The sequence below is a fragment of the Charadrius vociferus genome, unplaced genomic scaffold (genome assembly GCF_000708025.1).
Source record: "Charadrius vociferus isolate BGI_N301 unplaced genomic scaffold, ASM70802v2 scaffold195, whole genome shotgun sequence".
In the NCBI taxonomy this organism is placed as follows: Eukaryota; Metazoa; Chordata; class Aves; order Charadriiformes; family Charadriidae; genus Charadrius; species Charadrius vociferus.
This window is the reverse complement of record NW_009648539.1, coordinates 4,654,551-4,680,934: the sequence shown is the minus strand read 5'-3', so window position 1 is coordinate 4,680,934 and position 26,384 is coordinate 4,654,551. Positions and strand designations below refer to the sequence as shown.

At 39.4% G+C, this 26,384-nt stretch overlaps 1 protein-coding gene across 1 annotated transcript in view; it reads left to right on the top strand.

Moving 5' to 3' along the window:
* GABBR2 (gamma-aminobutyric acid (GABA) B receptor, 2) overlaps positions 1–26,384 on the top strand; it is a 480,368-nt gene that overhangs the window by 63,660 nt on the left and 390,324 nt on the right. The gene's annotated exons all lie outside the window — the stretch shown is intronic.

Here is a 26,384-nt window from a genome sequence, read left to right as displayed (position 1 = left end):
TGAAGATCAGTCCCTACAGGCCTAATTCCAGTTAATTCCTTTTATACTGATGCTTCACTTATGTGCTTTGTGTAAGTAGCAACACCTCTGTTTTGGAACATATGCCACCCATGGGTTTTGTATGAAACAGTGCTGTGGTTTTGATTTGCAGTTTTTCTCCAGCTGAAAGAAACTAAGGAGCAAGGAAAGCTATAAGAAAAACAAAGAGAATGGCCCAATTGAAATTCCTGATCAAAACACAGATGAAATAATCTAATATTCTGCCAATGTACAAATAAGCCTTTTCTGTGATTGCCCCATGGGTGCTATGCAATAGCATATGAGAAACCAAGTGATTGCTTGATTCTCTCTGGGAGTAAAATTGACTTACATAGTGACAGAAGTGAGAGACAGAGTGCTCTTCAAGAAATTATTCATTAAGATGCCATCCATGTTTAGTATTAGGCTAAAGGAGTGTAAAAACAAATTTAATTTGTTGTTGGGGAAAGAATCAGGAGATGTGTTTTTTCTACAGCTTGGGTAAGTTTGAAATTGTCAATTTAGAGCTGCTCACAGAGATGGTGATATTTTTGGTGTTACTGAGATTTGTTAAATGTGAACTGATATACATGGAAATCATCATAGTGAAATCTCTGGAGATGTTTAAATGTTGTACAGAGGGAAAAGTAATTAGAATGCATAAGAATTTCTAAATGTCAAGATACATGAGTAAATGTAACCTCATCGTTTGTAGAGTTTGCAATTATTTATGTGTATTTATATATTCAGAAAATATTGTATATGATAGCCATTGAAACTATGTAACTGCTAGGAAATCAAACAAGTTGAAATATGGCCAATTTTGCACTGTTAAGAGGAAGAGAGCTACCTATTATCAAGTATTAATATTTTTATGATACAATGCTGGAATATGCAGAAAGGCTTAGATCAAATGCATGCAATACTATATACATTTAACTATATCTGTTTTCATGTACAATTTAGAGGTATTTCCTTGCAAAATAAAACATGTCCACAGGCAAGAGAAACTTAGTAAGGGGAAAAAGTATGGACACAGCCTCCATCAGCTGTTATCTTTTCCCTCTTTCACATAAGTTACCCTTTAAAATATAAACCAACTGTAGGTAATTATAAGGTGTATCTCAGAGTTTGCTGAGAAGATAATTTTGAACTTTCACCTAATTTACTTCAGTGCCATTCAGATGGCAGTGCTCGTAAACACCCTCTAAATGTTCTCATTGCTCAATGAGTGTGTAAGTTTTCCGGATAGTCCAGCTGCCAGTGCAGCTAAGGGCTGCGAGCATGAGAGAATCGGGATAACGTTTGGGGTTGCCCAGAATTACCTTTCTGACCTGTGCTACAAGCTGAACCTGGAAAGAACTATTACTCAAGAGATTAAAGCTCTTGGGTTTTACAAACACGCTGTCTAAATAAGCACAGTTATTTTACTAAGACTGGTAAAGCCGTAAGAATATTTATTTTTATTATGCAGTACTGCAGTTTCTAATTCAGCTTGGTATACATGCACCAAAGTGAGAATCCCAACGGCTGTTCTCACTCTATCTGCTTGCAGGATGTTTTGCACCTCTTTTGCTGTGGCTTCTTGCTGCTAATGGAAAGCTGTAGGTCTGTCTAGGTTTCAGACTCTGTAGCAGTTTTTCAAGGTGATGACTGTTTTTTGTTTATGTTTGGTTGTTGTGTTTTTTTTCTCCTTTTTTCCCCTTTGTGTCACAGCACCATGACGTCTTTTCTAAGGTAAAATTTTATAGGACTGTCTACTGTCTGGACCTTGATCTAGAGGAAGACTCTGTATTTTTAAACTCATTTCCCACTGCTTATTTACGATCCTAGTGATGTGGTACCAGGTTCTTTCCATGATTAAAATAGCTCATCTGTAAATCATCAAGGTATCAAGAAATTCAAGTACCTATTTCTTGCTCATCTAATTTTATATGTAATGAACCTGACACTTTTCAGGATTTCAGCCCTGTACTGTGGCTCAGCTTTGCATGTACCTTGGAGATAAATCCTAGATTCAGGGAGGAGAAGAATTCATGGTAGATTGGCTTATTTTCTTTTTTGTGACAGATGTGTGGATCAGAATAGAAACTGGACTGTTAGGCTAAATAGTATGAAGGTGTATTTGTGGATGTGCTCAGAGAGCCTTGTTAAATGCTTTTATCTTATGGCACACTAAACAATTTCATGGATATTACTGTTGCACATTTTGAAATCCATTTATTTGTATTTCCCAACTATGTTCTTGGGAGATGGCAAGGTAACACAGCAACAACTTAGTTTGGATCAATAATCTGTAGGTATAACGTATGAAAATAATATTTTAATAAGGCTAGGAATTTGTTTTTTGCATGGTATTTTTATAATTAGAGCAATGTGGTGTAATAATATGAAACGAATTTCTAAGTGGCTGGCTTAGTTTTTTAACTTATAACTTATTTTCGTTGCTGGCTGAGGAAAGCAAATGTGATAAACTCCGTAAGGAGATTTCAATGGTTCCTGATGCACTCCAGCTGAACAATTTTCATCAGAACAACAACAACAACAAAAAAAAAAAAAGAGTGCCCCGGTGTCTAAAGGCTGCTCCTCTGCCAAATGAAAACATCCATTTATAGAAAACGGAGCTATTAGGGCTCTTTCCAAATTGAAAAATACAACAGGGGGAAAAAAAGTATTATCAGAAAGCTTCAGGCGTTGTTGTTGTTGTTGTTGTTTTTCCAGAGATATGCAGGAAAAAAGATTTCAAAAATGGAGGATTATAGCAGGGCACAGTCAGTCATGGCAGCCTGGTGTAAGTGAATGGACCTTTGCATGTTCTCAAGCCCTGTTAGGAGTGATCCGATCACTGTGGGTGCCAAGGTCTGGTGCCTACTACTGGGTTTAATTTTTTTTGCCTGATTTTACAACTAAGTGACATTAAACACTATCTCCCAGGCACAGAGGTACTTCTTAAATGTGTCAGTGGTGTTTAACACCTTTCCTTGCTTGAAAGACTCTAACAGCTTTGTATGATAGATATACCATTTTGGGGGAAAGCTATGGTTTTATTGACATAAAAGTCATAGCTATTGTGGGCTAATTTTTAACTCTGGTGCATGGAGGTGCGCTGGCCAATGATTTAAGTGGGTTCAGGTCTGAAGTTATCACATTACCCTTCCTGCCCCTAATGTTCACCTTGTTTTGTTTCTTCTGTGTTGTAATGAAGCAGACTGCTTTCTCCAAGTCATTAATTCAGGATGAAACTTCAACTGAACTCCAAAGTCTCGGGAAATTTAGGCAGATGAATAAATGTATGAAAGCTCCAAAGACAGAATTGCTTGTCTGCCAAGTCACTTCCTTGAGATTAAAAGATGCTGTCATTTAATTGAAATAAATTATTGCTTAAAAATCACCAACCAAAGACTCAATAAAATGACTTCTAGGATTAGAAATCTTTTGAAGATGACAATACACCCCTGAATAAAATCCATATTTATTTTATATGTCAAATTAAATGAAACTATTGAAGAGTTTTTGCACTTTGCCCAGACTTCGTTTTGTTTCCATGGCCTACTTTTGAACTTAGTTAAATTAATGTAGTTAGAACCAAGTCCTCTGAAGATAGTGAAATTACTGTAGCAAATAACTCCTGTAAGGAAAGGGAGGATCAGGCGAGTATGTGTAATATCAAAAGAATTTTTCATGAAACCACTTTTACAAGGAACTATTTGAAATCCCAGCTTAAAAATTAGGCCACAAGACGACTTTCAGAAATGCTGCCAGGAAAAGGAATCCCTGTTACTGTTGGTAGTGTTAATGGCTCCCACTCACTGCCCGTGTGATGGGTGCCTAATCATGGGTCGAGTTAAAGTTACATGTTTAATCATCTTTTAGTCAAGCTAAATGTAAGTGGAGTTAAACGTCCCTCTTCACAGTGATACCTAGACATGGTAGGAAGTTAGCTGGATGCCTATTAAAGCTAGATTATTGTACTTTGAAAAGGAATTTTTATTTTTTATTACAATTTTAAACTGAAGGCATATGTTGAAAGGCTATGTGTGTGTGTGTGAGCGCTCAAACCAAAAAACTAGGGCAGAAAGAATGGAAAATCAGCAAACGAACGAGAGAAGAGGAGTGAGTGCGGCCTTAGCAGATGCGAAGACATGCCCTTTGTTATAAACCACACTGGGGAGGCGGCTTGGTGATGATCCTCATGCTCGCGGCGTGGCCAGTCCAGCTAAGAGTTTGCTGCTATAGAAAGGGAGACTTCTTGTGCCTTCCCTGCATCAACCTCTCCCTGCCTGCTCGCCCCTGACTTCAAGATAAGCTGATTTAACCCGCTGATCAGGTCGGGGGGGAGAATAAAAGAATCACCTGTCTACTTTTCTGCTCTTTTATAGTTTCAATCTATGCACCGCGGGATTGGATGACTGTCAAAACCACATTTACTGAGAGGGTGGCAGGAACCACCAAGGTCAGGGCCTCTTGCTCTGGTCAGCAGCAAGATGTTAGTTCGGCTCCAGTCGCTGGGATAAGCCGCACCTTCAGCTGTGTTAAGGACATGGGTGGAGGAAGCGTGTGTGGATTGTTACAACGACTTAACTTTTAGGCTTTTTCTGCTCACTGTGACTTCATATTTTTCAGTAAGTGCCAGGACTTCTAAATAAGGGCTAAAAAAAAAAAAAAAAGGCAGCAAAGGCTCTACCTTCATATGAGATAACTTTCACCCTAAAAAAGAATATTTCTCCCCATGTCTGAGTATGGGCATTTAAACTGTCCCCAGAGGAGATCTTGGTGACCTGACAAACCGCTTCTGGTTTGCCTTTTTGAGGACAGGCTCACAGTGGTTTTATTAAAGGTCTTGTGCCAGTAAGGAGAATATTGCTGGACACAAGACACTGAAGTGGCAGAATGCAACAAACCTGGGAGAGCAGGAACACAAATGCTTCTTCCCAGGTGTTCATGATCTAATCGAAGACAGAGAAGGTGGCAGTATTGCCCATTTCCCATGATGGTGCTATGTGGTTCTTGCCCAGCCAGGTCAGGCTGTCCCAGCCCCAGCTCCCTCCTTGAGCACCTCCAGTGCATACATACAGAGGTGGTAGGGTGGTAGCTCTGACAGGGAGATTCAATCTTTGGAATCCACTGGGTTTCTTAGGCTGCTCAATCTGCCCTCACAGCGTCTGTCTCAATGACAGCTAAATGGAGTGATGAGGGACAGTAGTTCACCCTTCTCATTCTCTGTTCATCATTTAGACTTCAAGCATCAGTCGTTTTGTAATTTCCCCTTGAAGTTCCCCTCTTGTTTTACAAGAAAGGATTTTTGCATAGGCTTTGAATAGTAGCAGTAGATTTATTGGATTGGATGTGTCTAATCTTCCAAGTGTTTGTTGACTGTACATAAACAATGTTGTGCAATAGGTTGAAATGGATTTTTTCTTACCTTGAGCAATTTGGAGTGCAGGCTCCTGAAAAGAGACAGCATTGTGTTAGAAAGGAGAAACTTAAAATGCACAGTACAAATCTTTACCTCCTGAACTAAGAATAACAGGTAGCAGACGTTAACTATATTCGTGTGTGTGTGAACAGGGATTAATTTTGCTGGTGCTTAATCACTACCATTAACTAAAAATGTTAGGAGTTGTAGAAATTAATTTTCTATTGTGGGCCCAGAAGAATGTTTGTTCTAGTGTTTGCTGATGACAATGTTGGGTCTAGCTACGAATTAGGATCCTATACGTAACTTTGTGGAACTTGAATCCACCATATTAGCAATTAAGGCCTGCATTTTAGCCATTTCAGAGCCTATATAGAAATAAAATGCATGGCCTAATGACAAACTACAGGTCAATACGAGAATCGGGAATGCAACAATGCCCACTCATCTCTTGCAGAGATCAACTCAGGCAAAGGAAATCATACACAGCAATTTATGAGGATGACTTTTAATGCTGGGCTTACTGCACTCTTCTACTGCCCATCTGTTGACTGCCTGAACTCTTTACTTGTCCTTTAAGAACATTTTTTAAAGATCTTTAGTTTTTTAACTAGTGCTACTTGCACGAGGTGGGTGATAGGAAGCTGGTTATTCCTGACATGCAAGAAAGTGCCAGTTATTCTCTCTTTCTCTCTCTCTCTCCCCGCCCCCCCCCCCCCCCCCCAATCTGGTCTTACCATGTTTGCTGAACAGTATGAGGGATGGGGAGGAATCGTACAGAAGCTGGTACAGCTGCTGTTCTCTGCTGAGGTAATTATCTAGTAGCAGTCCTAAAGGTCCTTGTATTAAGTGGCTCTGTACTAATCTGCTGATGGAAGAGCTCGTATCCCCCTCTTTTCATGGTCCATGGGCTAGAGGCAAAGATGAGGAAGAAGGAAGAGGCAGCATCTAGCGTCAGATACTTCTTTTAAAGCTCCTAAATTATCTTCCATGGGTAACTTATCAGTCTCATCAATGTTATACTCGAGAGTACGTTAATGTCATGAGTATTTGGGACTGACATCTCATTCATGTTTATTGGAAAACAACAAAACCAAAAAAAGATCATGTTGATAGTACTATATAAAGCATAGGGATAGCATGTCCTGTTTTCATCTCCCTATACTAAAAAAATTTCAAATGCAAATGTCCTTACTTCTCAAATTTTCCATACTGATACTGCAGTGTGTTGGACAATTTCCTTTCTATTTGAATGCCAACATTTGAGAATGCAAGATCTGAAAAAGCCTTGTGTAAACTACACTGAATAACAGAGCATACAATAATGAGGCAACATACATGATGTTCTCCCAAGTGAAAATGACACTCAATGCTCAGTAAAAAAAAATTTTGGGTCTCTGTTAGAAACCCAAATTAGCAGTGTGGCAAGGCTATCTTATAAAAGTATTCCATCAGTTCTCAAAAGTCCTCACAGTTGTCACAGAAGTGGTTTCTTAGAGGATGTTTGCTGTATGTACAGCTGCTGCAGTAGCATGCCCAGCCTCTTGTACTTATTTAGACATCTCAAGTTATACTCTTCGAAGAGGGATACCAGAAGTTGGTGGGAATGCAGGACAGAAATATTGGTAAGGTACCAGGAGTGTTGGGTTAGAGACCGATCTGAGCTCAGGATCAAGTATTAGTGGAGCTGGGTATACATGGGAGGTTGTAGGATACACAGGGAAGTATATAGAAGCTGTATAGGCAGACACTTCTGTCACTCTTTAGCAGAAACAATTAAGCTTGTGCTTATTTTTAATTGAGTGCTGTAAGTAAGCCCAGCCCTGGGGTAAGAGAATGCAGATAGCATGAATGGTGAAAGATTTTCAACAGAGTGTGAAGGAGAAGGATTGGAGTAAGAATAATTGGGATGTCTCAGGGCAGAAGTGGTGCTAGGGTTATGGAGTACGCAGGGAAGAGATGGAAACTCCACATGATAGTACATTCTTGCACACGCAACTATCATCTGCTATAACAGGCTATTTCCCTGCCTATTTTAACCAGATGGTAGGAAATCAAAAGAATGTTTCATTTCATTACTTAAAGGAAGTGATTCAAATAAGGTCTGTCCTTATAGGACAAGGGCTCCCAGTCGTGATTTAGGTGAAGAGTATTTTAGTGCAGATTCACTCAGTGCTCTTTTTGTTTGCCAGGATTGTTTCAGGTCCCCTCACCTTTTCTAATTTTACCATCTCTCTGTTCCCACCCATTTTGCTACCCCAAACTAAATCTTCCCAACGCTATTTTTCCACCTCCAGGATCTACAGAGTATAATACTTGCCTGAAAGACAAGATGCCAATGCTGAAACACATTAATTACACTTAAGTGCTATTCTCTTGTAGCTGCGGTCTTCTGTATGTCTCCTGACCAGTCGTAACTCCAGTGTGAAACGCTGTGTGCCCTACAGCTGGGGAGTGACATGATGGGGAGCTGGGGTTTGGTTCCACAGGGTGTATCATATGTTGGCAACGTCTGGGGCTGGTCCCAGTTCAAGGAATAGTCCTGAGAAAAGCAATGAATGGATATTAAGATTGTTTAATCTAAATCGGATCCCACTTTTTCGGTCTATTTACCAAGATTAGCAGATGCCTTCTTTCCAGGAATATAGCCTAGACAATCTGGTGTTTTCTAGGGGAAGCTGTAATTACATTAAGTTATAAATACCTTAAATGATTATAGTATTTCAATATTTCATTTAAATGATTACAAGGAAGATTGCTATCATTACTTTCACTGAGCTTTTGCAAACTCTAACTTGCAAGGAATTATCCTGGGACCTCAGTAAAAGGTGATGCGTCCCATGTTTGTGGACTAAATATTGTCATGTTGTATTTTTCCTCACCTGTTGTAAGTTGCTGGGTGAACACGAGATAAACATGTAAAAAATGAAAAAAACATAGACATCACTTGCTTGACTAAATTATATTTTTAAAAAAAGAAAAAGTTCTTAACTAGACAAATTGAAATTCCTCTAGTTAGAAAAATTGCAGCAAAACAGTCTGATGTTAGTACAAAGAAAACAGCAGATGATACCAATTGTCCAAATATCCATAGCAATTTGTAAATAATGTTCTTTATGCTAGCAGAGAGCGAATCATGATGGAAATGTAATTTAAAAAAGCAAAACAAAACCCAAGATTTCGAATAAAATTTCACGAGAGCCAGAGATCATGCTGCTGTTCTGTGAAAATTAACAATTCCATTCTTTCTCAAGCTTTTTATATGTTTTTATTGCCGTCTTAAGTAAATGCTAGCCAAAGTTATCTTCAGCTTTCCCAATGCAAACTGATTCCTTTTGGTGGTAGAAAGGTGTGATACAAGCCTTAGCCTAGAAATCTTGCAGTCTTCAACTGCACAGCTTCATCCCAAAAGGTGAAGACCTTATTTTTTTTTCAGAACTCATGGGTGCCGCTCAAAATTTTGCAGACCTTGTTGCACCAATGCTGGAATTGCTGGTTAGCTAGAATTAGTGCTGCAGTGGAAGCTGTTGTGACTGGACATGGTGTTTTGAGGCTGATTTTTCCTTTCTTGCTTTGCTTCAGCTCTTGTGTCTACTTGCTATTGAAATATCATAAATTAATTTTGATTGAAAAGGACCTCTAGGGGTCATCTGGTCCAACATCCTGCTCCAAGTAGGGCTGATCCTGAAGATATATCAGATTCCTCAAGACCTTGTCCTGTTCAATGTTGAAAATTTCCAAGGATGGAGATTTCCCAGGCTCTCTAGGTAACCTGTTCCAGTGCTTGATCACTGTTTTGCCCTTTCGCCTCTTAAATTTAATTGGAATTTGTCTTGCTGCAACTAGAGACTGTGACTTCCTTCATTGACTACCTATGAGAAGAGTCTGGCTCCATCTGTGTTCCCCCTGTTAAGGACTAGAAGACTGCAGTTAGGCCCTGGTAGCCTTCTCTTCCTGAGTTGGAAGGCGCCCAGCTTCCTCAGCCGTTCCTCACACATCATGTGCTCTCTCACCATCTTGATGGCTGTCCTTGGATTCTCTCCTGTTTATTGGGATTTCTTTTGTATCTGAAGGCTCAAAAATGAGCACACAACTTGAAATGCAGCTTTAACAACGATGACTAGAAGGGAATGGTTCACTCCCATTGAACCACTTGCTATGCTTTTGCTAATTCAGACCAGTCTGCAGTTAGCACTCGTTGCTGCATAGGCACATTGCTGAATCGCGTTCAACTCCTTGTTCACCATACTCCCACTTTCCTTTCCCAAAGAGGGCTACTTAGCTTGTCAGTCCCCAGCCTGAACTGTTGCACAGGGCTATTTTCTCCTACACGCAAGACTTTGGATTTGCCTTGATGAAATTCATGAGAGTGCTGTCAACCCATACCTTTGGCTTGTCAAGGTGCTCCTGAAGGGCAGCCCAGCCCTCTGGTGTACAAACATAACAATTTGACTTGGCTGAGCTTAGGTAAATGAGTTATGAGCAAAACACTACAGTTTGCTGTTCCAACAACTTTCCTGAAGGCGAAAGCTGTGTCTTTCGGAGATCTGGCAAAGTGAAGTCTTGGCCTCTGTCCTCTTCCACTTGGTTCCACAGTTTGTGGGATTGCCTTGATGTTCCCTTCAGCTCATTCAGCTTTTGCCTTTTGGTATTTTCTGAGCAGTTCCTGAATCGTTACTGTAACTTACTGAATTCCAAGCTGATATTCTCTGCTTTACTAGCTTCTTATGGCATTAATCAATGACATCAAAAGAGGGATTTATGTTTGCGCATCACCAAACTCTTTCTTCAGGGATCAGTGGCACCAGAAAGTTACCACATTTAGATTTGAGTCTAAAAAGGGTTAGTCTGACAGGCACTTGCTGGCAGGGGTTGGACTCGGCATAAAAGGGGGGTTAGCTGCCTTTGACCTTTGCGTTTAGAGCATTAGCTGGTATTTAGAGCCTCATGTTTGTGTCTCTTCTCAGCCTGAGGTAATTCAGTCCTGCCACTAAGAAGAGTTTTTTAACTGCCAGGCTGAAGATGGTCTGGACAAGGTACGCTTCTGCTTTTCTGCTAAAGGTGTCCTGAAATTATTTGAGTTAAATTAGAAGCATTACTCTGTCTAGATGTTCAGATGGAAAAAAAGGTATCTTCTACTCAGCTTCTTGATGGCTGGTTTTGTGGTTTATTTTAAAAGGAAACAAAATCATCCCACACAAAAGAAATGTTTTTCATTAAGCAGAAGATACAGCTTTTTGAAGAAATTACTCAATCATAAATATTTTCCTAAAGTTTGAAGTCCCAGAGTAATGTTAATAGGAGTGCTTACAGAAACTCTGTAAGGTTTTAAAATGGAGCTTATTTTTTTTTTTTTCCCAAATGGCAGGCAATTAAATTATTTTTAACAGATTAAAGCTGTGCCAATATAACTTCTGTTTTATTATTTCTAAATAGAGAACAGTGCTGTTTGCATTCTTTTGCACAATCCGGCACAATCTGTGTGTCACTTTTAACACGGATATCTTAAAAATCTGTTTTCTTGGGGGGAAAAAAAAATTGCCTCTATGCTAAACTAATATTTCAGATCAGATTAATTTACACAGGTCTTTCATAAGATAGTCGTATTGTTTTACATGCTTTTGATTAAATGGCCTTTAGAATCACAGCATCCTATTTGCTGGACCCTAAGAATTTGTAATTAAGATCTTATCCATTATTTGCTGAAGATGAGAAAGTACAGGAACTAACGCTGCTAAATGTTTTTTAAAAAGGACAAATGACATTTCAAGGTGTGTGTGCAAATTCACTGACAGTGATAAACAAAGAATTGCATTAGAAGTGAAATTATTTGTACTCAGTGAGGAATATGGGAGTGACTCGTATAAAGTTGCTCATAATACACCTGATGGAGTTAATGCACAAACAAGTTGAAAAGCCACCAAAACAAGACTCTAAAGAGTCTCTTTTAAATTGTGAGGAGCTAGTCAAAAGAAGAACTAGTACTTTGTTTAGCTGTGAGCTAATCTCTGTTTTCCATATGTTGTGGTATAGAGCAGAAGTACACAGAAGTCAGAAGTTGATTATCAATAGTCTATGTACCAAGTCTTAAGTACTGAAAAACTTTGTGTGTTGGTTTGAATGTTAAAATCCAAACCTGAGAAATAATTTCTCTGAGTAACACTGCAAATAACTCTTATAGTCTAATTCTTCTAAATTTGTTTTCTATTGTGATCTCAATTATTTTCTTATTTGTTTCTAATGTTTATGGTTGAACGCACACTGTTCACAGTTTGTGAATAAATTAAATTCACAGAAGTGATTACAACACGATGAAGAAAGCAGTGGTCAAAATTTTCTGTTTTCCTTCCTTCAGTAGAGTTTTGTTATCATAGTGAATTTAAAGCTGAGGAGTTCTGAAATCTGGAGGTGTAGTTGTTTTGTCATATCTGCTTCTAACTGATATCTGTTGAAAAACTCTGGTAAGCTGAGCTGAAAGAAGTGAATAAGCTTTTTTTGGTTGGGGAGACATACGACAGGTCTTTTTCCTCAACTCAGGCACATGTTTGCCTGCTAACACACCATAAGCCACCCAAATCCATGTTAATATTGTGCGTTGTATGATTAATACATATCTTTGCCTGTCTCTCTTCTTCTTTGGTGTGGGTGTGAGTCTATCTTCCAACTCGTAGCTGAAACTACATTGTGATCATACTGGAAGCTGGTACTCACTCAGTCTCCCATCAGTTTGCATCTAGCGGGATAAGTAGAAGGCAGTGGGAGAATCCATCCCTGTTTGTTTTACTGTTGCTAGGGAATACAGTCTCCACTGCGCCTGAAGAAGGGGCTGTTCCATGGTCTCATAAATTTGCACCTGAGATGTTATTTATCACCACGTGCTTCTTAGCTCAGCAAGGTGACTTGTGCATCCAGCTCCATTCGCTGGGGAGATGGGTAGGGTTTATTTTGTTTGCTTGTGGGTTAGTATGTAGAAGCCTCCTGGTAAACTGTCGTATTCTTGAGGCTAAGATATGTGGTGTGGAAAAGAGCATCTCCTTTTGACTGCTATCACCCTCAATGCATAGCAGTTTAATTAGCGCTGCAGGAAGATCTGGGCACTCAGCAATGCTGTTGTCCTCCTCTGTCTGTCCCTGCTCCTGCATTCATGCACCAACATGCACACATACATACATTTCCTGATTTACCAGAGGGGATGAAGTGAAACTTTTGCTTCAGTGTGAGGTCAGCTGACTTACATTTGAACAACTTTTACTATCAACTGAAATCAGTCAAACTTGCTTTAGAATCACAGAATCATCAAATTGTCTATGTTGGAAGCGACCTTTAAGATAATCAAGTCCAACCATCAACCTAGCACTGCCAAAACCACCACTAAACCATGTCCCTAAGCACCACATCTACCCATCTTTTAAATACCTCCAGGGATGGTGATTCCACCACTTCCCTGGGCATCCTGTTCCAATGCTTGACAACCCTTTGTGGGAAGAACTTTTTCCTAATATCCAATCTAAACTTCCCCTGACGCAACTTCCTCTTGTCCTGTCTCTTGTTACTAGCGAGAAGAGGTTGACCCCCACCTCTCTTCAGGTTGTTGTGGAGAGCAGTAAGTTCTGCCCTCAGCCTTTTCTCCAGGCCAAACAACCCCAGTTCCCTCAGCTGTTCCTTTTAAGACTTGTGCTCTAGACCCTTCACCAGCTTTGTTGCTCTCCTCTGGACATGCTCCAGCCCCTCAATGTCTTTCTTGTAGTGAGGGGCCCAAAACTGAACACAGTAGTTGAGGTGGGGCCTCACCAGTGCTGAGTACAGGGGGATGATCACTCCCCTAGCCCTGCTGGACACACTATTCCTGATACAAGCCAGAATGCCATTGGCCTTCTTGGCCACCTGGGCACACTGCTGGCTCATATTCAGCTGGCTGTTGACCAGCACCCCCAGGTAATTTTCCAATGGGCAGCTTTTACCTGAAGTGGACACCACTGCCATGAACTCTTCTTAGTGGGCTGTGGAAGGTTAGCGGCCACATGATGGTTGCTGACCACAGCCTAAGTAAAACTGTTTTTCTTGGCAGTACTGTGCCATCTGGCCTTCAGCACTGGAGTGTGTCTCCTCTTGTATTTTCTCAAAACCTTGAAAGCCTAATACAGCCTTGCTAGTATGCATTCTCACTACTGGTTTTAAAATAGATGTTGTGTCCCCTCCTGCATCAACACTTTCCACAGCTGACAATTTTTATGTTGTTTCAGGTAACCAACAGAAAACCTATTTAGGTCTCTTACTGCACCACTACTTTGTATCAGAAGAGTTAATGATGGTAAGGTCTTTCTTCCCCTTGAGGCACTCTGAGTGTTGTAGTTAAGTCAGACATTTGAAATCTATTAAGGTATTCAGAGTACTGATTCATTTTAAGAATGGTTTCCTTGGGCAGGGTCATTGTCTATTTAATATTTCTCTTGGTCAGGACTCACGCATTTTCCTGCAGTTTGTTGCCTAAAAACACAGCAAGAAAATTTTAATTCATTCACACCTTTTCTTTTACTTTTATGATGCCATAGTAAGAAATAAAATTGATTCAGAGCTGTGCAAAGTACATTTTTTTCACTTGACAATGTAGTGTCAGCCATACTTGACAAAATGATTAAAATCATCCTATTAGCATTTTATACCATTTCAACCTGTTAGGATTCTGGGTGACAGTCGGTACTTATTTGGCAAAGGGATGTCAAGAATCTGCTCAGTTCCCTGTGCAATCTTAAAGCAATTTAGCTCTATTGGAGTACAGAGTGTAACAGAAAGCAGGCTGTCTCAAGGAGCTTGATATTTGCATGATTTTTTTTTTATTTTTTTTTTTTTTAAATCTCTGGGCAACTTAGGACTGAGTGAGTCTGGCAAAATCATGGAGATTTTTAAGTCAGGGAGCTCTTTGTAGACAGTTGGAAAAACTGCTCTGGTTTTCTATCCAGGTACTAAACTAGTCTGAGAATTTTCTGCTATGATGATTCAGTAGAGTTTAGTTGAACCAGTTTTAGTAGAGTTTAGGCAAGTCAAAAAAGTCAATTTACACAGCTGTGAATGCTACTCACGCATACGAACTTTGCCTACAGGATAGCAGTTCCTAGCAGAGCATTATGTGCCAAGCTGATACCAGCAATAAGTGAAGTACCAAATATAACCACAGTGTGAAGGTAACCGGACAAATGGCAGCAATTTAGTGGTTTGGAACTTCTTCATGGTGCATCAATGAGATTTCCATAGAGTTTGGTTATATACAACCAGTAAGAATTACTAGTTCAGTGGGAGATGTCTGAGGGAGTTCATGATGGGATTTTATTACAAAGGAGAATAGCGGGCACTGAGACAGAACAGTCTCTTTTTTGGGTTACAACTCTTACAGTTCCCCTTGGGTGGCAAGGAGTTGAAGAACAAATGAGTTTGCTGTGAGTGTGTCACAAGCATATACCACATTTAACAAACTAAATTAGGTAACTAATCAGGTCACCCTGATTCTCTTCCTTAGGCTGAGATGGACAAGCTAGCAAGTCTTAATGTCTTGTATGGATTGTTTGCAGTTTCCAGGCTTGCACTGAATGTATTTGCTTTTAAGTATCTGGGGGGTTCATCTGGTGCTGACTGCAGGTTTGATCTATGCACTCTGTGGGAATTTCACCTGCATACAACCCAGCTCTATTTCACTTTTGTTCCACATGTCCTATTTTTTCTGGAGCAGAAGGAGGGAACCCCCAAGGGTTGATACATCAAGGTGAATAATACCCTGCTCTTGGCAAGCTTAATTAAGATTCTCTGTAGGTGCTACAAGGGGAAAGAATATTGGTCATTCTGCTTGCAGAAATCCAATACTATGCTATTGCATGTGAGTGTTGAGGATTTATTTGGCAGTCTGCTAGCCTGTCTTGGTCTTGCAAAGTTACAGCTCTTTGCTAACCAGGTTGTAATTTGCAGCATAGAGGCAGTATCTTGCTTGCATATCTTTAAAGCCAGAGAAATTTAGTGTCCATGTGTGAATGTGACAGGACCACAAGTCAGACAGATCCACCATTCCATGTTTTTGAAGCGGTTCCTAAGCTCAACTAATTAGTTTCCTGGAACATAAAACACAGCTAGATCAAGGTGAGCCTTTAAATAGGAAAAACCCAAATTAAGTTGGGCAAGTTATTAAGTAAAAGGCTTGAAGAAAGCCTGTAGACTTTATGAAGTTTGAATCCTTTCTAAACATATTTCCATTCTGCTGTCTCCCTGTGCTCCCAGGGCTGCTCCTAGTCTTTCCGTTGCTTTTGAGGCTCAACTTTGAGTCTGCTCCTTGTTGCAACTAAGGCCATGACACCGCAGGTTTGTGTTAGTCTGCCAGTTCCCTTTAGGAGTCTGTCTGTTGCTGTCTGCCTACCTGCCCCATTCTGCACTCAGTAAGTGCTTATGTGTGTGGGAAATAGGTAGTGCACTATGGTAGCACGATGATGTCACGCACGGTGACACCATTTGTCACGGTGAGTTGGAACCAGGAGCACATTCAGTCTCTTGGGTGCTGCAGATCACTTTGCTGCATTCTGTTTGTTTTTCTTTAATTATTTTAAAAGCCCCTCTTTTCCAAAACATTCCCAGAAATGGTAAGTTTGGACTGTGTAGTTCTTCTGTGAATAACAGAGTATATTTCACGCAGTGCAAATTATCACAATAAAGTGGCGAATGGGGTCAGGAGAAATTTTGACTGCTGTAGCCATTGCAGGAATATTTCACCTACTGGAGAAACCCACTGTTGGATATAACTAAGGCGAGCACAAGTCACTGTTCAAAATTTGGTTTTCAGCCTGGGGGAGGAAAAAGATACTGTTGTCTTTGGTGAGAAAGGAGCAAGGGTCCTAACCAATACATAGATTTTGAGGGGCTTTGGTACTTGCTGACTGTGAAGCCCTGTGCCTACTCACGCACTGTCATGCCATCTGGGTAGTGGTTACAATAAAATTGTGTTCTCTCCATACTGTCTCTTTTGCCAGGTATTAGGTGGAAAAAAATGTATGGGGTTTACCTGTGCTGATAAGTGCTCTATCCGTTTCCAGCCTGAGATGTCTATAAAATGGTGAATTATTGTCGTCTGATGCTATGTTAATTTAAGCCAAATTAAAACATACCATAAATTTCATTTGGCTTTTAAGGGCTAACTTAAACGGTAGCTTGTCCAAATGATCACACATTATTCCTCCTTAAATAAATTAGCTTAGCAGAGTTTTATTCACTATAGAAAAAGTTAAACTGTTTTACATCACAGAAAGATTTTAATTAAAAATCGTAGATATGCGATGAAGACTGTTCGACCACATTTTCTTGACCTTTGGGTCAAGAAATTTATTTTTGCTTTTCATAATTCATTAAGCCCTTCCTAAATGCTTACTTTGTCAGTTGTATTGTTCTTCTGACCTGTGTCTGTGTTTCCAAAATTCTTGTTGGGGAATTAAAAAAAGAAATAAAAATTCAAGCACTACTGCTTCACAAAAAGCCATGCTGGGAGCTACTTGTACCACTTAGCACTCTTCATGAGTAACATCATCCTCTAAATGAAGAGTTTAATCTTATTTTCAAAAAATAGCAAATGCTTCTGACCTTTTATTAAAATTTAAATATATTCTCAAGAACGCCTCAGACATCCTTGTGCTAGCTTCTCATGTTTTCCAGGTAAGCAACTTGCAGAAACTGTAAGAACAATTCTGAAGGGCCTCAGAGTCACTTGTGCCTCTTGTCATCCGCAGTGAATGTTTATTTAGAAACTTTCTGTGGTTACGCGTGTTGGGAGACATACCCTGTTGCTGTATGACTGAGGCACATACAGGAGGCTTTATTTCAACATGTCTTAATCAGAAAGATACTGAAGAGCTCTTTTTCTGTATCTTCTCAACTCAGAATAATGTCTTATTTTAATTTCATGTTAGAAAAGTATCAAGAAAGATTTCTTTTTTTCTTTTTTTTTTTTTAACCCTTATTGTTACCTTATTTTCAGGAGTGAGTAGGTCATCGGGGAAGAAAGAATTCATATAGCAGACTTCCCCCCACAACAAATTCTTGCTGTGATTGTTGAGGGCCAAGTGATTTTTCAAAACATCATTGTGCTCCTATCTCAGTTTCAATTGCAGCTTATTACTCAAGAGTGGGATGCCAGGCATACTATGATGTATACTATTGTTACTTCAGATGTTTTGCACTAGTACATGTCCCTTTTCTTCCATCTGCAAGAGCTTCCCAATGGTTATTGATAAATTTGGATTTTCTCCTTCTATATTCTCCTCTCTTATTTCAGTCCCTCCTTTTATTTCCTGCAAAGAGAACAGCTGCAGTTAAAAGGAGTTTCACATTTTCAGTACACAACAATTTTCAGTGTACTGAAAAGAAGCAAGTCAACAGCTCGGAGGTGGTGACCCTTCCCTGCATTATGTTATTTTTTCTTCTCCCAAAATGACCTGGGAAAAAAACCAATCCTATTAAAACCAAGTACATAGTCCATAGTAGACATAAGAAAAGGGGAACATTGGTAACACTTGACTTTATAAAGGCAGTTTCAGAAAACTTATTTTACTAAACACAGAATGAACTAATTCTGTGATAATCTTTGATTTATTATTTTTGATTGTTCATGCTGGAACTCTTATCTTTTGCAGTGCTCATACTCTAGAAAAGAAAACCAAATATCATAGTTAAATGACACATATTTTCCCTTTTGTGACTTCTTCCCTATATTGTAAAAAGCACAGGGAATGGAATGAAAGGAAATCTAACCGAAATAGTCCAACAGAGTGTGACTGTGAAAATATAGGCTATTTATGGTAGTTTAATAATAAATGGTAATGAATGAAGGGAAGAAAATGAAAGATGAGGCAAGTACAAAATTGAACAGTTGACATTAGTGACTGTGGTAAGCCTGCCAAAAATATCTCCCTTAGCTCTTCATTTTGTACTTGAGCTGCAATGGCAAATGCCTTGTAAATCTACTACAGCACATTTCTCTGAAAATGAGAGGCAACACAATAGTAAGTAGTTTGCAACAATAAATTTAAGTGATAATGATCTTGGGGCTCAAGTGTCTGAAACAATTAGCACCTTTTGAGGTTACTTAAATGCAAAAACACAACTGATTTCCTAGGGGAATTTTAAAAAGCCTTTTGATGCGAATAAAGAACAGAGACATTTTCCTCATTTATTGAATAATTAAATTTAATTCTTTGTTTTGTTAGAAATCATTGTAATGTTGAACATCTTTGGTAAAAATTGGAAAAGCTAGATAAAACTGAGCTTATTCTCAACAATAGGACATCTTATTTGTTTTCTAAACATCTTTGAATATATTATTTTTCATACACTATTCCTCTGGACTCTTATGCTTTTCCATAATTCCACTTATTTCCATTAAACATAATAGCAATGGAGCAATATAGATTATGTAGGGACGAAGAGGCAGAAGTGAGCAAGGTGTTGGTCTCCTTGTTAATACTGAATGTAGCAAAATATCTGATAAGTGTTTGAGTACTGGGATGTCAGAGAAAACAATACAGTACTAAGACTTTGTTTAGCTTTTTGCATATTTGTGCTATAAAACATAAAAAATGTCCACATGCAGATTTAAGGGTACCTGGAAAAATGTCTAATTCAAGATGACATTATGTGTGTGAACATTCATCCATTTTAATTAACGCTGCTGATTAGAAATCATCTTTAAAACTGTGTTGTGTAATGTTATTGGATTGATGCAGAAGTGAATGAGTTAAATAAAATTGACTGTATGTTGTGGGTGAGGAAATACAGTGTGGATGTTACAAAATCCCCTCCGGCCCAGGAATATTTGAATCAACACCAATTTGATTCTGGTTAGGTGATGGGTCCAGCTGCAGAAAAAGCCAGCAGAACTCAATAACTTATACTGTGGGATCTGACTAATTGCTCATATTGCACAACAGGAGGTCTCTAAGGCCCAAATGTTAGCTTTCCATTAGTGATTCAGAGTGAGATGTTAATGTTTTGAATTCGTGTTCACCATCTTACAGACGTTCTGGCCAGTGTTACCTGAATTATGAATTTCATCCTTGTGCAGCCCCAGAACAACTCCTGCACTTGATCGGTGGTACAGCCAGAAAAAAAGGACATAGTGGACCCTATCTAAAATTACTCAGGTGTGGGGTCCTCCGCAGGCTGCACAGTAGGTATCTGCTCCACCGTGGTGCTCCATGGGCTGCCGGGGGACAGCCTGCCTCACCATGGTATTCACCAGGGGCTGCAGGGGAATCTTTGCTCCAGTGCCTGGAGCATCTCCTCCCCTTCCTTCCTCACTGACCTTGGTGTCTGCAGGGCTGTTTCTCTTACACTTTTTCTCCTTCCTCTTTCATAGTGGCTGTGCAGTGCTTTTTAACCTTTCTGAAATGTGTTATCACAAAGGTTCCACCAGCATCACTGATAGGCTCAGCTTTGGGTGGTGGTGGGTCAGTTTTGGAGCTATCTGGGACTGGCTCCATTGGATATCGGGGCAGCTCCTGGTGTCTTTCACAGGAACCATCCCTGCAGCTCCCCTGCTACCAAAACCTTTCCACATAAACCCAATATGGTTGCATTATTGAAAGGGAGTGATCTTCATATCACAAATACACAAAATGTTTCTTGATGCTCTTCTGAGCTTCTGTCTGTGTAACAGTTACAGATCAAGGAAAGGCTTCAACTTTCTTTGAGGAAAGACTTCAACTTCCAAGCTGAATGCAAGTTTACTGTGAACAGTGTAAGTCAATTTGATCTCTGCTGTTACTGCATATTTAATCGTGGTGGAAACTTAGGCAGAGTCAGTTTTGATTATACAGGATTTATCTATTTGCTACACTCCAACTCCATTTCATATTGGAGTTCTTAAATTGGAATCATCCAGTGTAAATGTTATATACTCGAAGAAATAGTAATGAGACTGAAAATATGTCCTATAAATGAAAAAAAAAAAAAGGATAAATGGAGAAAAAAAAAAAGGAGAAAGTATATATACTCCTCTTATAAGGACAGACAGGAAATTTTTGTTTATTTTGGTGGGTGGTCTCAGTTCCCAAATAGTGAACAACAAAAAGAAAAATGACATTGAGCAAGACGCTGAGCCTTTACGAGGTGTTTGGAGAGTATCTTAGGAAATGAGGTGACAGAAGAGTGAGTGTCGCCCTTGCTGTGGAGTCAGTGACTTAAGAGGCAGGTGGCACCCGAGGCAGAATATAAGCTGTTAAATGGGATATCAAACACCAATACCTTAGTGGTAGCACTGTGTGAACGATCCCCTGTACAGCAGGCAGGATCGGTTGCTAGGTAAGATCTCAAAGTATGTCAAGAGATGTCAAGGTCTGAGGGTTAATTTTCTGGGAAATATTTCACTGAATAGATTAAGCCCTCCTCTGCTGTATCCTCTCCTTCTAAACCAAAATTAAATCCGATTGCTGGTAGTTAAAATTAGAAGATGATAAAGAAATCATATACAGAAGAGCCCACAGTTTGGGATGAATTAACTTCCGTTTTAAGATATAGAAGTTTGGTGTAGTTGTTGGAGTGGGCGTTGCTTTTGGTTTTGCTTTTCAAATGCAGAACACAGGAATGGCTACAGTGGTTCAGACCAGGCGTGGTGCAAGTACTCAGCATTGTCCTGGAACAACTGATCGGTAGGACAGGACAAGCTTTTAATCCTACGTGCCCAAAACACTGCCCTAGCCACCAATGAGCTGTGATTGTGGAGTTCCCTGAGCAAATCACTCTCTGCTAAGAAGTTTTGGATTGTTTTTTGATCTATGAACTAGTCCAATTTCTTTTCATGTACTTGTGAACTTTTAACATTCATGACATCCTCTGGCAGGACATTTCACACCTATGTTGCATTGCATGAAGAAGTTTAGAACAAATGAAAGGAAGTGCATTTTCTTTCAGTGAATAATTACATTGTCACCAGATGTGTAGTTGTCAAAGTGGTGGTTCCAAGAGCCATTGTACAAACTCATGGGAAGAAAATCCAGTTACACCGATTAAACGCAAAAATATAATTGCTGGCTTTAAAAATGCCTAAGTTGCAGATACTTGAAAACAGAAAGGATCCCTCGGGAAAAGCATGCCCTGCCCATAAACTCAGGCAGAGGATGTTAACTTGATTGACCTTTGTTGTAGCTCAGAGCTGTTGTCCATATGTTCTTCACTGAATTGTCTGTATTGCTTGATGACTTTAAAGAAGTGAATGAAAATCAAGCAAAAAATCATTGTTGGCGTTCCTCATCTCTTAGCTCCTTTCAAGCTGATAGTCTAATGTAGAGTTAGATCCTCACCAAGATTTTGCAGAGTATAGGAATAAGGCTTTGTACCTCTGTTGTCTCTGTTCAGGGAAGTCTCACCATATATTTATGAGCACTTGCTTCTTTTTCCAGTGATATTCAGTGCAGAGTGCTGCTGAAAGCTCTCATATCACTTCAAAAAGTTTGATATTTCATTATGTAGATGACAGCAGTTGGTTATTCCCTGTCATCATAAAGGATCCCTAACCTCAGCAGTCAGTAGCTCAATAGATACCAAAATTGTTCCTCAGGATTGCTTTTACTCGGAAGAGTAAAGTTGTGCCAGAGTATAGCTACCTGAGAAACAGCTGGGCATAGCTATCCAACAGCTAGAAATCTAAATATAATCGCGCATCTGACCAGTGCATTGCTTCCCAATAGTTCTCAGTGCTATGCGAATCTAACGAGATCACTTAAATTACAAGTATCTGCTCTTCTGCTAGCCCTGTAATTACTCAAACCTGTCAATGTTTTAGGAGTCAGCAAAGCTTTATGTATCGGACCCATATGAATTTCCATTCTGCACACTGAAGATTTGCACCGTGTCACGCTTGCAGCCCTGAGGGTTTGAGCAGACACCCCGGCATCTCTCTCTCTGTCTGCCAGACAGCCTTCCTGGCAGCCAGCAACCCTCAGGAGTCAGTTCTGCTGCTTTTCTTGACTTCAGTGACGTGTGTCCTTCACATGGGACATCCTTTCTCTCAGCTGCAGAGGGCCTTTGGATACAGCGGAGAAGGTCTCGCTCATGTATTCAGCTGCTGTGCTGTTCTCTCCAGAAAGGTTTCTTGTCCTTGTGCACCCCTTATGGCTCAGGCAGTGCTCCCTCCCCATGCGTTCAGATCCCTTTCTTGGTGGAGGGTGATAGTTCTTATTTGCCAGCCTCTCCTCTGAAGAGGATTCAGGAAGCTTGACACTTCAATCCCCAAACTCATTTGACTCTTCTCCTATGCAGCAGTTCATCCGGCTATTTTTCTCAATTAAACTAAGTGGTTCTGTTTCCTTGGAAATAGAAACGGTGCCTTTGTCAGGTACCACCTGTGAATTAATCTGTCTTTGTCACAGTGAGAGGTAGGACCCTTCACAGACCTTTGCTTGGTGGCTTGCTGGTATTTCTCCTTGAGAATTGTCCATATAATCTGTATCAAGTCAGTGTGTGAAGAGATAAATTTAATTATTCCATTAATATCTATGTTTGCTATTTATATGTGGCTTATTACTGGCTTTTGGCTGAGACTAAGCACCGCAATAAATGTGTTTGGGGTGAGCTGTTCTCAGCCCCTTCCTCTGAAGAAAACTGTAGCATGTACCAAATCACATGTATTTGAAATTTCAGTTACGGTAAAACTACATTTCTCCAATGGAAGGTATTGCAACCATCCTCAGTGTTTCAATGTGCAGTCAAGATGAGCAGCAGAGCATGGCTGTCTGTTTTCATATATATGAGAGGAAAGCGAGCTGGCTGCAGTTCAGCCCAGCAGAACAGAGATGTTGATGACAATTTAGGTGAAAGAGCAAAACTGGGTAGCAAAACCAGTGCTGGCTCCTTTGGGTGATATTTTTCATCATTTAAGTTTGTGACTTTTTATGAGGGATTCTTTCCCCTTCATTGCTGTTAGTCATGCTCCAATTAATAAGCCAGTCATCTTCTTGTCATCTACATGTGGCCAGGACTTTCTAGCCTCTGCTTTTTAATGGGGATTTTGGTTCTTATGCAGTCTTTTGTTGTACTGGAATTAGATTGATGCGTGGCGGTTCTCCTGGATCTACTTGTAGTCACTTGGTGACAACAGTTCAAGAACTAATTTGGTGGTTGTATGATGGGAATTTCAGTGATGCCTGTGCTTGTCTTTCAACAATGTTGCCCACTTTTAAGGTTATATATGTAGAGTTTGGCAATGGACAGTCATGAGCAGCAATGGTGGCCTTCTGGCATCTCTGAAAAAGTCAAATTGTTAAAAGGGCTTCAGGAGTTCGCTAAGGATATGTTCCTCAGACTAGAGGCAGGAAGAAACCTTTTATAACTGCTTGTCTGTCTGGTTTGGTAGGGCTATTATTTTTATCTGAATGTTTATTTTTTAATGCTTGTGACAGACCGTTCTGTTGCTTGCAGGGAAGAATGTTATACACTGTGTATATGTTGTGAAATGTGACGTTAAACAGATGTGAAAGTCTGCTTTCTCCCATCTTTCTCATTTTTCCTTTTGTTTCTGTCCAGTTGTGTCCAGCCACAGTATTAAGATGTTTGGGTTTTTTTCTTTATCTCTGAGACATTTGGACTATTTTGGCAGTTTTACTCAAGGAGCAGGCTGAGTCCTGTGATTATTTTTGGTGGCCTAAAAGAGAGTGAGCTGAGACTAGTCAGGGAGAAAGTACAAAGATGAAAACATGGCAAGCTTTTAACTGAATTGCAATGAAAAGATACCCACAAGTTATTCTACGTACTTTAGATTGATCGGTAATACCTCTTAGCAGTGGGAACCTTTCACTTTGGGAGAGACGAATAAAGCTTTCAGCATACCTTCCCAAGGGAATTGCTGTGCGATTGAAAAAGGGTTGTTGTCATGCAAGTATCTTCATAAACATGAAAATATAAAATAGATAAGAAAGAAAAAAAAACCATATCATAATAGCAAGTCTGGACCTCTCAGCGAATAGACCTACTGGGATCTGTAACTGCCTAAGGTTACTCTATTGCAGTGAGAAGTAATCTGTAGGCAGATATTAATTAAAAACACAGCAGTGTTTTGTGATGTAAGGGTGAATTTTAGTATGAATTTTACTTTAGATAACAGACTGTAGATCTTTATCATTTAGAATGCAGAATTTTTTTCTCCGTAACTTTTTATGCACATAGCCCTTCATGGGTTACCGCTTCTGACTGTTATTTAACCATCAGCATCCTCCTTGTTTCATATATGACTTGTATTCTTCTTAAACTGTTACTCAATGATACATTTAAAACACGTGACATAACGCAAAAAAAAAAAAAAACCAAATAATTTTATTGTTGTGTTTTAAGTTGGTATGAAAACCACTTCAACAATCACTGTTCCTGCAGCTTCAAATGGTGAAGTGGATGAGGGCAAAGACTTGGATATATGTCAGTTAAGTTCAGATACTCAAAGCTCTAGTGTCCTTGGCTGCTTATAAAAGTTAAGAAGTAGCTGAGCCTTCTAGTTGCACTTGGAATAAACTGGTCTTTCACTTGGGGTTGGAGGAGTAAGAAGGGAGGACGCTGCTTATTCCAGTAATCACAATCTTAATTCCTCTACAATGTGAGTTCGCCACCAATCTGTCAAACTGACAAGGGAGCCTCTGCCATACTGAATGTTTAGGGTTTTTTTTTCTTTCCTGTAATAAGATGGAAAATGTTGTGCTGTGTTATGCAATTTTTAAAAAGTCTATGCAGTAAAAATCTGTATCCATTTGAATAAGTGTGAGCAATAATTCTATTCTTGCAGATAGAATGCAAATAGAATAATTTTTCTTTTAGCATATTAATTCTGTAAGGAGATTAATATAAGCTTGCAAACTTCTTAGTCAAAATCTTTATTCTCTCTACAGAACACAATACAATTGCTACTTGGATGCTGATAGTAAATGAACTGTTTTATTGAATTGTCATAATGAAATATTGGAGGCTGGTGTATGATAGTTCTTATAAAGACTATATTTGCAGAAGACTTTGTAGAGGAGGCAAAAGGGGACAGATTTTTTTTTTTCAAAAAGGGAGATAAAGAAGTGGCTGCTAGTGGAGCAGTGGCAGCTCCCATTATAACCTTTTGGCACTCCTGACTTCCAGCATGGTTTGGAATCAAATTCTTAACTTCAGGTACATAATTTATTAATACTCTGCTGCAAGCTCAGGAATTAAGCCGTGACTACGTATGTTGTTATGAATGATTAATACTGCTCTGTTTAAGGACTGATATATCTTTTGCAATACTCACTAGCATCACCCTTTATTTCTTAGTTTTCAGTCCTGGTCTCAGTTCTCGGGTGTAAAGAATTTTACCATAATAATGATCAAACTAATTATCAGGGAAGCTCAGAACAAGTCAGGTTAGAAGGGACCTCAGAAGGTCATTTAGTCCAGTCTTCTGTTCAAAGCAGGGTGAGCTATAAAAGCAGAACGCTTAATTCTTAGTACTTTAAAAGAATATTCTTTTGATATTTTTTGAAGACTGTGTTCTCCTTAGAACAGGATGTCTACTATATATGTTTGCCTAGAATGCTACTTAAGGAGAGGTTACTTGGAAACCTTCATTAGAGACAGAACTTTCTTTACAGAGACCAGGAGTAGTGTCAAACTTTCCTCCAACTATGCAAGTCCTGCTGACATCTGGTGTTACATTCCAAATTTTGCTTTGAGAAATGGTAGCTCTGAATGTAGAAGAGGTTTCAGCAAATAATTTTCTGTTGGGTCTTTTTTATTCTTTGTCAAATGGTGGTACCAAAATTTAGATGTTGCAACTTTGTCTTGGAAGGAAGACACAAGGGGTTTTGAAAGATGTAAGGAGGGGTTTTCTTGTTCTTTTGCTACAGCACATTAGGGGTCCGGAACAGAATGCTCCAGTTCTTCATGTTTGGGTCTTAAGATGCTATATATTGCACAATTTTTA